Below are 15,209 nucleotides of genomic sequence, written 5' to 3'. Positions count from 1 at the left end.
CTGCCTGACTTCCTTTCAGCCCGACGGTGAGCTGGCACTGCAGGTGCTCCTTCCCGGCCTCAGGCCTCCATTGCAAAAGCCCTTTTTGCCGACAATCTGTGGTTTTCAACCCGCAGGCCAGGCCCTGGATGTGGCACTTTCCTGCTAAGCAACGTAATTGAAACCAGAGTAGTTGGAGACAATTACCCAGCGTAACACATTTGTGAAGCCAGGAAGAAGAGCGCGAGAGCGCAGTGTAGAAAGAAGAGGAGCGGCCAGGCTGTGCACGCACCGCGCGGCCTTCTGTGATCTGCGGGTGTCCCTCCCGTCCACGTCCTTAGTAGGAGATGGGTTTCCATATAATTGTATGTAATTAGGATGGCTTTAAGCTGTGGGTGGTGGTGCAATACAGGAATCAAATGAAGTTTTAATATGAGGTTTTATAGCAGCAGCAGCAGCAGCAGCAGCTCACACATGTACGCAACAGCGCAGCGCGCGCCTCGCACAGGGCCCGAGCCCCCAGGGTCAGGGCGCTGCCGCCTCCCCACCCTGGCCGGATCTGGAGTTAGTCCATCCATCGGCCACCCCCAAACCAGACAGCTGCTCAGGGAGCGTTGCTTCTCCGCCTGCAGATGTAGTCTGAGTGCTGTTGTAGAGTTACACACGTGAAAACCCTTCTTCTAATAGCTTCCCATGCTTGTTCTCGTGTTTGCTTTTGAACCTAAAGTAGCTGGTATGTGGTAGGGGCTGTCTTACAGATTTTCTTTCAGGGGTCTGCTTTCTTTGTGCCCATCTCTCTCTCTCTCTCTCTCTCTCTCTCTCTCTCTCTCTCTCTCTCTCTCTCTCTCTCTCTTCTCTCTCTCTTTTTTTCTCTCTCTCTCTCTCTCACACACACCTCTCTTTTCTCTTTTTTGCTGTAAGAAAAGACAGTATTTTTCTGAGACTGGACCTTAACTGAGTAAATTAACAGGTAGTCAGGCATTGGAGTTCTAATCTTCTCACAAACAATTGTCTGGGTTTTTTAAATTTTCATATATATATACATATATATATAGTAAAAATGTCATACAGAGGGCTTGCAGTTACATGAGAACATTTTGTTGCAAGCACTGTTACTCCTCCTTTGTTTCCCCTACCATCCCTTCCCTCCCTACCTCTCCAACGCCTCCCCCACACCCCAACATTGTAAAGTTCGTTTTCAATATAGTGTCCTATACATCACAATGGGTCAGCCTGCATCTTGGGGCATTTGTTTTCAATACAACACAGAGACAAAAGGAAAACGCAGAGCCCAGAGCACCTCTGGTGAGGGGTTTCTAACCCGTGAGCAAGGTGAATGGTATTAGAGGTGCTAGCGAGGGTTTCTAACCCGTGAGCAAGGTGAATGGTATTAGAGGTGCTAGCGAGGGTTTCTAACCCGTGAGCAAGGTGAATGGTATTAGAGGTGCTAGGCATCTTTCCAAATTTGGAATCTGAAATTCTCAAACTGTTCTCTAGATGGAAAAGCATAAAATCAAGAGTATATTGAATAAATGGCAAACAACTTTAAAATAGCAGCAAATATTACCAGAAGACTACATGTTCTCAAAAGAAAATAATCAAAGTTTTCTGCATCAGTCAAAAACTGCTATTTAAGGAGGATTAGGAAAACAAAGAGTGGCGTTTGGTACACTTTGCCAAGACAACAGACAATTCTAAACATAGCTGATCCTACACGCATTAGCGTCTGTGGAAGAGGAAAGTTCAAACAGATTTGTCTCCAAGGATTTGCCGAAGAGCCAGGATGGAAGAACTGGTCAATGAGTGTCAGGACATTTAAAAAGCCTTTGTTTATATTAGTTTAAATAATTTTGAAAAAGCCAGTTCAGAAAAAACATTAACTACAGATGAAAGAGCCCAGACTTGCCTATGGGCGGGTTCTCCAATACATGGAGAGCACCTTCCTGAGACCAGAATTCCTGTTCCAAGAGGCATCTGTGCACTGTTCACTGCGGAACACTCTAGAACAAGACAGAGAGCAGCCAACCAGGAGAGCAGAGCTGGGACCTGAAGTGGGGTTGACCAGGCAGGGAAGAGGCTGCGGGGAGAAGAGGCCACAGGCCAGCCTCCAGGAGTCATTCATTCACCGAGTTCCATCAGCCACGATGGCTTGTGCGCTCTGAACTGGGGGTGGAGCCAAAGACTACCGGACTCAGAGCCGCTTAAGCGAGGTATGGGCGCACCTCCAGGCGGCACCTCCAGAGGCCGGGCTGAAATGTGTGGAGAAGTGTTCAAAGACAGCAATGTACCTGTGAAACGCACTCACAAACCTTGGGCATCGAAAACAATCAAAGATGAGAAGGTGCCCGTACATTCATCTTGGAGACAAACAGTGACGTAATTGTAGAATTGCACTGCGATTGTAGAATCGTAGAATATCCGATCATTCTGACTGAGAGAAAGCCATGCGTTAAACACATTCTCCCCTTTGTGAATCCTGGACACTGATTGAGGGACAGGAAGTTTCAGAGCTATGGGACTCTAGCTTCAACTTTAGTGTGGTTAGCTTGTAGAGTATTCTTGAATTGTCAAAGTTTCCCTTAATGCACATTGATCACTTTTGCATAATTTATAAAAATGATGAGATGTAAATACATGTAAACAGGACTTTTCCCATTTACTATTGGTAATAATGTCAGACCTAACACAAAATTTTGGACTTGGGTCTTTACTAGAAGCTATATTCTTATAATTCTTCTAATAAATGTTTCTCTAAACCTTCCCAGGGAACATATTACTGATTTTTGGCTTAGGTTTACAAAATGAGTACATACAGTTCAAGAAACTACAAGTCACATAGTTTAAGAAATCCTAGTGGAAATTCAGCTTTGATAGGAAAGGTCCTGGGAGGAACCTGTAATCGGTGGCTTTCAAGTTTCAGAGCGGACGGCTCATTTGTATGGAGACCTCTGCTGACAGCACCCAAGTCTGGGCGTGACCGGATAGTCTGGCTTCTTAAAAATTTACGCGTTGTTTATTGGAAATAATATAGTTTGTGTTTTTAATGTGAATTTTTTAATGACCTAAAAGATTTTGTAGTTTACCATATTCCACATTCTAAATACCATGAGATTTAAAATTAGACAAATATGGAGAGAATCAAATTCTTCCCATCATAGTAAACTAACAACACAGCAGTTAAGGCTCTTCTCTGGTGATCCTTGATGCCCAGTTCCGTTCTAACAAAGGAAAACCTCTGTTCTAGATGCAGGGGTGGAGCAGCGAGGGACCCCGCCCTGGCTTCCCACATCCAGTGCAGACATCTGGACCGTGTCTGCCCTCACCCTGCGAGGGGAAACTTCCACAGAACCCGGACCCCCACGGTGCCGATCCTCCTCCTCCCCCAAGAGAAAGAACCTGTGGACGAGGATGGAAAGACGGAGTTACACACGCCAAGGTACGATTTTTGTTTTGCTTATTTCTGGGCCTGCATCTCAGCTCGCTGCTCATCCACTTGCAATTTAATATCTTCATGTGTTACACAACAAATGAAGCAACTAACGTACAACGTGTAGGGTTGCAGAAATCCTGATATTTCATCTAAGGAACAAATGTGGCTGGCGTTTGTCGAAGCCGCTCTTGCTCAGGACTGACTCTTGTGAGCATCCTGGGTCAGGACTTGGTTGAAGGCAGCCAGGTTGTGTAGCCCTGCGGACCACTGTAGTTGAGCAGGTGAGCCTCTGTCTTTCCTTGTCCTGAGAGCTGTAGTTGAGCAGGTGAGCCTCTGTCTTTCCTTGTCCTGAGATCTGTAGTTGAGCAGGTGAGCCTCTGTCTTTCCTTGTCCTGAGATCTGTAGTTGAGCAGGTGAGCCTCTGTCTTTCCTTGTCCTGAGATCTGTAGTTGAGCAGGTGAGCCTCTGTCTTTCCTTGTCCTGAGATCAGGCCTGGAGAAATGTGATTTTTGTTTACCACACATTTAAGAATCATGTGCAAAGGACTGGACTTTATGGGACCTAAGTGCGATGATCCATTGTGGCTTTGTAACATTTAAAATCGATGCAGCACAATGCTGTGGTCAGCTAAATACTGAAATCTCACAGGATGGCTGAGGATTAGGGATCTGAGCGTGCGTCCACTCAGAGTTTTTGGGGAGAGCAGCGAGTGCTCGTGTGATTCAGGCTCAGGGCCCTGCCGGCCCAGGAGCCCCGCGCGTGATCACCCCAGCCCCGGGCCCACGCCTCCCCATGGTAGCGCAGCTAGTGCAGGGGTATTTTACATGGAGGCTGAGGTGCTGTGAGTCAGGCCTTGTTCTGAGATCAACCAGCTCACCATGGTGACGAGCGTGGCCCAGCCCAGCAGCCCTCGGCATCCGCCCAGGCCCGGTGACGTGGTAAAGTCCCGGGGTCCCCTGTACCGGGCAGATTGAGGAACACAACCATGCACTCACTTTGACATGATGTGTGATATGCTCCTTGTGGCAAAGTAAGATCTTCCACACGTGATTATACAGGAGAAAAGGCCAAACGGAAGGGTGCCACGCAGCCTAAAAACGCTCTCCTCCTGACAACAGCCACTGAGATTTCCACACCGCCTGATGTAAAAGCTCTGAGTGTGTGTCGAGAGACAACGATCAGTATTTACTGTTCCTACTTTTTGACATACAAGAACCTTTTGCCTAGTCTGTGCACCTGCACGCTTTCTCAGACAGGGGTATAGATTAGACAGTGCCATCATAGTCCACTTTCTAACTCCTCATGCTTCCTTCGGAGCTAGATCTTCACATGCATTCATTTTGTGTGTATATCCCAGAATGCCACCTCTCTCGACTTCATCTTAAGAACAAATGTCCTAAGAACACTAAAAACACTTACTAGAAACATTGACTAAGAGATTCAGAGCTGGTTTGGAAGATTGAAATGTACTGCAGTTTAATTACAGGTTATTTTCCCTATTAGCATATTTAAGATAGTTTGCTATTGCTTTAAGTAATAGCTCCTTCCAGTGTGTTGACTCACATTCTCCTAGTGACAAAGTCACTTTCTAAACTAAAATGCGTATTCTTGGGTAAACAAATGTGAATTTAAAATTAATATTAACTCTGAAGATATATATTGTGTGAATGACTATTTTAAAGGCACAGCTCTGCACTGGTACTGTAAATAAGAATACATAGAATTGTCCCTGTAAACGTTTGCAGAAAGATTGGAAGAAAGCAATGCCCAGCAGGAATACACAAAAATATAGCTCAGGACTTTTATACAAAGGGTTCTCCATTGAAATGGAAAGGTGTACATGGGAGTGTCAGACAGAATCGCAGAGGGAGACTCATTTCACACAGCGGTGGAAGGAAACCTGCTTTATTTAAAGTCTACTGAGTCAAATGTTTAACTCATCTTAAAACTTTAATAAAAATTTCTAGAAGGTATTATTAGTCTATATATTTAGGTATTGTGGCCTAGCCATGTTGACCAAACAATTAAGCAGCATAAGACCTTAACTACAAAAATTAATTTAAATGGCATATTCGAAAGATATTAGATAAAATTGGGTGCCAAGCATTGCAGGTGTTGGCACAAAGCACATGTTTCAGTTAGTAGGAAAGGCAGTGTTGGGCAGTGTATTCCAGTATGTATCAATGTATTCCAGTGTGAACTGGTATATTCTGGTGTAGACTGTGTATTCTGGTGTAGACCTGTGTATTCCGGTGTGGACCTGTGTATTCCGGTGTGGACTTGTGTATTCCGGCGTGGACCAGTGTATTCTGGCGTGGACCTGTGTATTCCGGTGTGGACCTGTGTATTCTGGTGTGTACCTGTGTATATTCCAGTGTGGACTGGTGCATTCCAGTGTGGACCTGTGTTTTCTGGTGTGGACCTGTATATTCCGATGTGGACCTGTGTATTCCGGTGTGGACCTGGGTATTCCAGTGTGGACCTGGGTATTCTGGTGTGGACCTGTGTATTCCGGTGTGGACCTGTGTATTCTGGTGTGGACCTGTGTATTCTGGTGTGGACCTGGGTATTCTGGTGTGGACCTGTGTATTCTGGCATGGACCTGTGTACTCCGGTGTGGACCGGTACATTCCAGTGTGTTCCAAGTGGGAGCCCAGCTGGATTCTGACGCACAGCCAGGTCCGCTCTGTGAGGCTGAGCAGAGGAGGCATGTGGAGGTGTTCTGGAACTCACAGTCAATACAGGTGTACCCAGCGCCGGTGTGTCTCATCCGTAAGCGGCCTGGGCTCCTGCCCAGCCCGTGGGAAGCATGCCCGCCCTCCTCCCCTCTCCTCCCCCCTTGCCTTCCTCCCCCCGGCCCTCCCTCCCCATTCCCCCCATCTGGCTTCAGTCTCCACGTGACAACTGTATAATAGATATACATTATTAATATTTATACATTGTATATTAACACTGATCTATTAGCGAATTCTCAGCATCCTGTTAGATACGGTGTTGCATGGACAGCAAGCATAGCTTTGGGAACTTTGGAACTGAAGTTCTTCCTGGTCACGCTGGCTGGCTAATTGGTTGTGTGAGTCCATATTGCCCTGAGGTTTCAGATACTGTTGCCTGTATGTGGCACCACACACACGTTTCTGTCTGTTACATTCTCTGCGGCCTTGTCTATTGGGAGCCTCACATGCTGTTTGTTGCTATGGAAAGAAGCAGAGGAATGAACACAAAGCCATCCAGCGGGTTTTCTGACAGTGCCTATTGACAAAGGCACCATAACCCTTTTTAAAGAGAAGTGTGGAGCAGAGTTGAAATGGGGAGGGCACAGTGTACTGTCAATGCTTCAATCAGAGCAGACAACCTGAGAAAGGTCAGCAAAGCAGCCATCGATCCGCGCCGGGCTGGTAATGAATTCCCAAGGGCCACCACGGAGAGGCCTTAAAATAGTTTTTATATGAAAATCTGTGAGCAGGAATCCAGCAAATTCCATGAGCACTGCAAGGCTGTGAACGCTCATCACAGCAGGGAAGCCCGTTCTGAGCATGCGTCTGGGACCGTCATCAGCACATTCACTGTGCTTTGCCAGGTGCTTTGGGCGGAATCACAAGACCTCGTGGCAACTCGCACAGGTGAAGGCTGCAACACTGCCACTGGGAAACTTTTTCCCTGACTGTGGTCATGTGTTTATGGTCACATTTTATTGGCCCATAAAGCATGCCATTACAGGTAGCCTTTGTGAGGATAAAGCAGCAGTGGCTTCAGAAGGAGACGCCATTAAGGGAAAACAGAGCAAAGGAAAGGTACACTGTGGAGACAATGCAGGCACAGAATAGAAGCCGCAGGGCGCGGGAGGGAAATGCTCGGAAACCCCAAGGCTCATGCATGAACCCCACTTTATATGCCAGTGTGAGAGCCAGCAGCCGCAAAATGACACTCCCACCCCAAATCTCACTGTCCAAGCAAGGAGAGCGCCAGGACCACCCTTGAGCTAACCTAAGTGCTTACCCTCAGTTCATCCAGTCACCGTTGGAATCTTTCTCCTTGCACAATTAAGTATATATTACCATTTGTTGATTGCCAGGGCTTCCACGGGAAATAGGACACACACAGAACATGCGGTTCACTGATGACAAAACGCTGACCCACAAAACGGTAAACCTGCTCTGTGCCGTCCGGTCCCACGTCAGGAGTCGTTTTGTGAGATAGATTCAAAATGCCCCAAAAGAGAAGATAATTTTCACTCAAAAGTATTTCAGTCTCTGCAGCGGCAGCGGCCCACCCACTCACCCTCCATCCCCAAGCCCCGGCCGAGCCTCCTGGTGCAGGACCAGCTCCCGGACAGCAGACCGGGCGACTCACGGGTGGCGGGGCCGGGCCGGGCTGCCGGGCACACCAGACAGCAAGTCCTCCCGCGGAGCGCGTGCTCAAGTGAGTTGTTAGGACTTGTCAGGGTTTCTGTCTCCAGAAATGGGAGACAATGAAAGCTGTGTGGACGCGAGGGAGGAAGGGAGCCGTCCTCCCAGCCGGCCGTGCTGACCTGGGTCCTGTTGAGACTGTTGGGCAGGGGCTTGTTCCGGGAGAGCTTCCGGCGCGGGCCTGGGCGGCTCTGTGGAGGCCCCTGCTCCCGGAGGCCTTGGCCCCTGCTCCGGTCCCCTCAGCCTCATTCCTTCCCTGCCCTGGAAGGTGCTCTGGCTCAGAGCGCTGTGGAGTCGGTTCTCCACGGACCACAGCTGTGCTGTCCCACAGAGCCCCGCGCCCGCTGTGCCCCCTCCCTGTACATGAGCCGGGGCCCCTGTAGTTTCCATGGAGATTAAATAACTCAAGCAGGACTTGCCCTGCCGAGTGTCCCAGCCTGAGCACTAAGTTGGTTTTGTGGTGGTGGTGGTTGTGTGTGTGTGTGCCACTTCCTGGGACTTGAACTCAAGGCCTGGGCACCATCTCTGAGCATTTTTGCTCAAGGCTAGCTCTCCACCATTTGAGCCACTTCTGGCTTTGGGGTGGTTAATTGGGAATAAGGGACTCTTCCTGACAAGGCTGGTGTTGACCACCATCCTCACATTGCAGCCTACTGAGCAGCTAGAATTACAGGCGTGAGCCACCAGTGCCCAGCTCAACATTAGTTCTACAAAATGAAAGTTCAGTGGGAGGAAGGTTTTTATAGCCCAGTCATTAATTCGGCCACCCCAACGATGCACACTAGGTGAACACGGTGACAGAACACACACATCTGAAGCAGCATTATGAACAAGCTGTTTAATGTTTTTCTCCCTCAAAATGGGCTTCTGATGTCTATAATTAGAGGCTATATGTGCCAGTTTCTTTGCAGAGAAATACTTAATTTCAGATGACAAGTCTTTAAAGCAGGCACGAGGGAATGGCCAGAGGGCTTAAGAGCTGCCACATGCAGCCGGTCCTCTACAGATGAGAGGGAGGAGACCTGGGAGAGGGAGGAAGAGGAGAAGGGTGAGGGCAGAGACAGAAGGGAGGAGGAGGAGGGGACCTGGGAGAGGGAGGAAGAGGAGAACGGTGGAGGGCAGAGACAGAAGGGAGGAGGAGGAGGGGACCTGGGAGAGGGAGGAAGAGGAGAAGGATGAGGGCAGAGACAGAGGGGAGGAGGAGGAGGGGACCTGGGAGAGGGAGGAAGAGGAGAACGGTGGAGGGCAGAGACAGAAGGGAGGAGGAGGAGGGGACCTGGGAGAGGGAGGAAGAGGAGAAGGGTGAGGGCAGAGACAGAAGGGAGGAGGAGGAGGAGGAGGGGGAGGAGGAGGAGGAGGAGGGGGAGGAGGAGGAGGAGGAGGAGGAGGAGGAGGAGGAGGGGGAGGAGGAGGGGGAGGAGGAGGAGGAGGAGGCGTGGGGGGGAGGCGTGGGGGGAGGCGTGGGGGGAGGAGGCGTGGGGGGGGAGGCGTGGGGGGAAGGCGTGGGGGGGGGAGGCGTGGGGGAAGACAGCATTCAAACACAGCCCCTGGCTGCTCCCCTGGTTTAATTACCGACCGTGTTGACCATAGGCAGCGCCGCGCGTTATGAGGCGCTTGGTCATATGAGGAAGCTTGGTCATATCCCCTGCAGCTCATTTAAAAAAGCAACATGAGGGGCTGGGAAGGTGGCTCAGTGGTAGAGCGCTAGCCTTGAGCTGAAGAGCTGAGGGACAGCGCCCAGGCCCAGAGTTCAGGCCCCATGACCAGACCCCCCCCCCACCAAAAAAAAAGCAATATGAAGTGAGTAAAATAATGTAATTTGAACCCACATGGTTTGTGCTATGAAGACTGAGCAATAAATGGATTAGGGAGATGTTGTATAAAATGACAGACCTGGTTAGACCCGGGCCTTGTTAGACAGAAGCTCTTAGTCCTGTGAACCACATTGAGTGCTAAGATCGCACGACCTGGTTGGTACAGTTCCCTCCCACTCACGACCATCCTGTGTGGGGAACGGCACGGCCGAAGCCAGTGTCAAGACAAGCACACCAGTGCAGACGCAGCAGCGCAGTGAGGGAGGTGCGCGCGCGGCCTGGGGCAGGAGCACTGGGTGGACAGAGCGGCCCCGGGCGGTGCACTGGGTGGACAGAGCGGCCCCGGGCGGTGCACTGGGTGGACAGAGCGGCCCCGGGCGGTGCACTGGGTGGACAGAGCGGCCTGGGGCGGTGCACTGGGTGGACAGAGCGGCCTGGGGCGGTGCACTGGGTGGACAGAGCGGCCCCGGGCGGTGCACTGGGTAGAGAGTCTCAACCGAAACCAGACCCCAGCTGCCTCAGCACTTCAGCTCCCGCGTTCTCCACACAAGGCAGCGTCTACACATGCAGCCTCATGTTCTACTTCATTCCAGCTGTGTACTGATCCCTAGAGGTAGCCTCGTCTTCTCTGATGTCACCACTGAACAGCTGCTCCGAGATCACTTCGCTAAGGGAGAACTACAGGACCCCAGGCTCCTACATCGTCATCTCCCAGGCCAGTCACTCCAGCCCATGAGGTGACGTGAAATAATTATGCAAGAATAGACCTGAGGACCAATGGAACAGATGACCCAGGAATGACCCAGGAATGAGCCAGGAATGAATGAGCCAGGAATGGGCCCACAGGCCTATAGCAACCTAATATTTGATAAGGGAGCCAAAAACACAGGATCGAAGAAAGACGGCCTCTTCAACAAATGGTGCCGGCAGAATTGGCTATGCATATGCAGAAAAGTTAGATCCTTATATATCATCCTGCACCACAAATCAATTCTTAAAGACCTCAGTGTAAAGCCAGATGTCATGAGAATATTACAGGAATAGGTAGGCACAGGTCAAAATTTCCTAAGTAAAGATCCAGAATCACAGCAAATCAGAGAAAGACTGGATAAATGGGATTGCATCAAACTGAAGAGTTTCTGCATGGCAAAAGATAGATATAGCAAGAAAAATAGAAAGTCCTCAGAATGGGAGAAGATCTTAACTAACTATAGCTAAGCATCAGACAAGGGCCTCATATCTAAAATATACTCAGAGTTCAAAAAATTAAACCTCCCAAAACCAAATCCTCAAAGAAACAACTACCTAATTAATAAATGGGCTAAAGACTTAAAGAGAGACTTCTCAGAAGAATAACCAATACACACATGAGGAAATGTTCAAAATGTTAAAAGAAATGCAAATCAAACAACATTGAGATTCTATCACCCCAGTTAGGAGGGCCATTATTAAGAAAACTAACAATAACCAATTCTGGCTGAGATGTAGACAAAAGAGAATGCTGCTGTATGGTTGGTGGGAGGTGAACTTGTTCAACCACTCTGGAAAGCAGATGGAGGTTCTCAAAAGACTAAACGTAGAGCTTCCCTATCACCCACAAATCCCACTCTTGGACATTTTTATCCAATAAAAAACAAACAAGGCCACATTAAAGCCACCAGCACAACCATGTTCATTGCAGTATTATTCACCATAGTTAAGATATGGAATTAACCCAGATGCCCCTCAGTAGATGAATGGATGAGGAAAAGGTAGGGTGTGTGTGTGTGTGTGTGTGTGTGTGCGTATCTGGGAATTCTATCAGAAAGAATGATAGTGTACCATTCATAAGGAAATGGAAAGACTTGGAAAAATTAAGTGAAGTAGGCCAGATCCAAAGAAACAGAGGTTGCATGATTTCCCTCATTTGTGGTAACTATGTGCCTATAAATCTACAAGTGAGCATGCTGGATGGTTAAAAAAAAATACATAGTACATGAAAAATGATACAGGATTGTAGACATTCACACAGAAGGAGGACACTCTTAGAGAATACAAAAGCTCAATAGCTATGTGCATCTGATCATATAAGATAATATAAAAGAATATTTATCAAAAGGAACTCCAAGAAATGGAAACAAGAGGGTATTTTTTCTCTTTGTTGCTGCTTTGTTTTCTTTACCTTTTGTCTTGTTTATCTGTCTTTGGGAGAGTGGAGGGCACAGAAATGGAGGGACGAAGGGTGAACAAATGCAATAGTGGTACTCACTAGACACTATGTGGAAATGAACTATACGACTAGTGGGGGGGGACTGGGAGGGAGCAAGGGAAGGGGTGGCACTGATCAGTGTCCTCACCCCTGACTTACATGGCTATGACCCTCTGCACATCACCTTTACAATAATCACATAAATACTGACACGAGACCTCACGGGCATGGAGGACAGGCCTGAACACACAACATGGTAACTTCTTTTTTTTTTTTTGTCGGTCGTGGGGCTTGAACTCTGGGCGTGGGCTCTGTCCCTGTGCTCTTCAGCTCAAGGCGTGTGCTCTACTGCTTGGCCCACAGAGCCACTTCTGGTTTTCTAGTTTTGTTTTTTTTTTAATCATTGTAGATAAGAGTCTCACGGTCTTTCCTGCTCAGGCTGGCTTTGAACCGAGATCCTCAGAACTCAGCCTCCTGAGTAGCTAGGATTACAGTTGTGAGCCACTGGCACCCTGTGTACATTGTGAGTTCTGTAAGAAGAGTCATTGGACCTTCTTTTAAGAAGGGTCGGGTTGTGGGCATGCCGGCAGCTCAAGCCTGTAATCCGAGCTATTTGAGAGGCCAAGATACAAAGGATCACAGCCCGAAGCCAACTGGGGCAGAAAAGTCACTGGGAATCCATCTCCAGAACAACCAGCAGAAAGCTGGCTGAAGGTGTGGCCATCAAACATGATGAGGAAGTGTGAGGCTCAGAGTTCAAGCTACTATTGCAATGAAGCAAGAATCGTGATCCAGGCTAGGCCCAATCTCAACCAGAACAGAGAAGGGCTGGCAGTGTGGCTCCCATGGTAGACCCCTTGCTTTCCACGTTTGAAACCTGAGCTCAAGCAGTACTACTGCCTAAACGCATGCATGAGAGAGTCAAGGCCCCAAAACGGGGGGAAGGTGGAGCTCGGGCAAAGATAAAAAACGAGACATGAAATTTAGCGTAGAATCTTGCATGCGTCTGGAAAAGGACATTACTGAAAGGACTGGGCAGTTTAATTAGTTGGTACCAATGTTAATTTCTTCGTTAAACCAGATGGATAATTTAAGAAGAAGTCTGCACTATCTCTGCAAATCTTCTGAAGCCTAAAATCAATACACAAAGACTGGTGGTATGGTCGGAGATGACTTCTGTTCCCGCCGCTCTCGGCTGGGCTCCAGGTAGCAGAAGCTAAGACAGAATTCAGTGCTCAGGGTGTTTATTAGCTGTGACCTCAGAGCCAATCCCTGTGCTCTGAGACAGGGCAGGGGGCAGAGAGAGGACAGAGATGTGGCTCACAGCGATCGCGGCCAAACCCACAGGTGTCTGGGCATGTTTGGAATGCTCTAGAGACAATGATGGAGCACGGACAGGCGTTGCCCAGCTGTGAACCTTAGCGACCTCAGGAGCCTGGATGGAGGCCCACAGCCTTCACAAGCAGCTCTCTGCAACCTCGGCTCTCCACACACACACGCACGGCCCCCGCGCGGGGGACAGCTCCTTCCTCCCGCAGACAGGTCCAGCCCGACCCGCTGTAGCCCTGGAGAGCACCAGCAGGAAAGCTCCCATGATCCCAGCTCAGCACGCTGGGCCTCCCGCCATGGAAAGAGCTCTCTATGATGGTGTGTGTTTGAGACGTTTACCTAATGGTTCACCAAATTTGACTATGTTAGGGGGAAGAAAGTTCATTTTGAGTAGAGGGGCAGGTTAACTGCTGACATAAAATAGAAACTATCACATCCACTAAGGATTAGTTTGTTAGGGGGAAAAAGACTATGGCCTATTTGACTGACTAAAATAGGATCCAATAAACAGCCTGCGTAGTTTCATATACAAACATTTATCATATTACACATACACACACTTTAAACTCTGTTATCGCTTGAGAAGTATAGCTTGGTCATTCTTTTCAAAGCTTAGTGATCCTCACCAATTTAAAAGATGGTGACATCCCTGTGTAGATCAATGTGTTGGTTAGATAAACGCTGGTGAACGGATTCACTCCTATTGAGTTAACGAGGTATGGACTCAGGCTAGGATCTGTTGTCAAATTGGGTTAGAATCTTGTTTTCCCAGGTTGCGGAGCTTTCTAATCATTTCCCAAACATTACATATATTACACAAGTCACAGAGGAATTGGATATTACACATAAGGTTATCAGGACCCTACAGTAATATCGATGTACATATCAGGTAGCTGTACCATAGTACAGCTGTACCATACCCGAGAGATCGTGGGCTAGCATGCCCTCTCACACAGCTTTGTTCTGGAATGTTCACATCGCCAAGGTGTTGTTGGAAAAGTTAGACTTTCAGCCTTCGGGAGGAGAAAGCCCAGCCGCCTTGACCGGCCTGCCTAGATGCACCAGTGTGTCAGAACAACCCAGACCTGAAGGGCAGAAGCAGTCTCTCGGCCTTGTACTTCGGGAATGCTTTTTGCAGGCTCTCTCTGCGGATAGACCTTGAGTTCTAGAAACAATGGCACACCGAAGCAGTCTGCAGACACTGTGGGTAAATAATTCAGAAGAATTTTCTCTGTTTTGATTTTCTCAGAATTGGCAGAGGTGATTTTTACAAAAGTCAGAAACTGACCATGGCAGATAAAAATGATCTGTTTTCTACCTACTTAGATATGAACAGTTGACAATGTGAAAATGGCTTCTAAGTGGACTTTTTCTTCTCCAGCCTCGGGTGGAGTTGGACAACCTACACAAATGCTTCTCTATTCTCTAGTTCCTTGTGATAAATATTCATGCACATACACAGTCACAAAACCTATGAACAAGTGTATACATCCACGTGTGTACTAAAGTCCTATTGTTTGATTTACTAGCAAACCCAGCCTCATTTAATCTTTCTCTTCTTCTTTCCATCAAGAAATAACGCTTTGAGATCTGTCTCACGAAGCTCACAGGAGAGAGCCACCAATGAGTAATAACAGAATCTTAGAGCAAGGACAGTCCTGAGGAGGAAGCGGGTTTGCTCCTTTCTCAGAGGCATCTTTGCAGGAGTGATACTTGAGGTGGCTCCATAGAAATGGAAGTTTCTCAGGACAAATGTGTAGACATTTACAGGCACTGAGGAAACAAACTGTCAGGCATTGGTTTGTCATTCAGGAAAGCGCAGAGTAGGAACCGTAGGCAGGTGAGTGGCAGATCTCAGGGCCCTGTGTGGCTCCACTAGAATGTTTGCACATCTTTCTGCCGGGTGACGAGTAGCCACTGGTTTGGCCCTAATCCGTGGAGTGACAAAATCAATTTGTTCCCTGGAACAATTGCTGTCAGAAATATGAGAAATGGAGTCGAGTGACAAAAAGGAAAGAACTTATCCTTTTTTCCCCCTTACCTCGAATCTATTTATTTCT

This window comes from Dipodomys merriami, unplaced genomic scaffold, assembly GCF_024711535.1.
Source record: "Dipodomys merriami isolate MVZ:Mamm:240054 unplaced genomic scaffold, mDipMer1.0.p SCAF_314, whole genome shotgun sequence".
NCBI lineage: Eukaryota > Metazoa > Chordata > Mammalia > Rodentia > Heteromyidae > Dipodomys > Dipodomys merriami.
Note: the sequence above shows the minus strand (reverse complement) of the source record.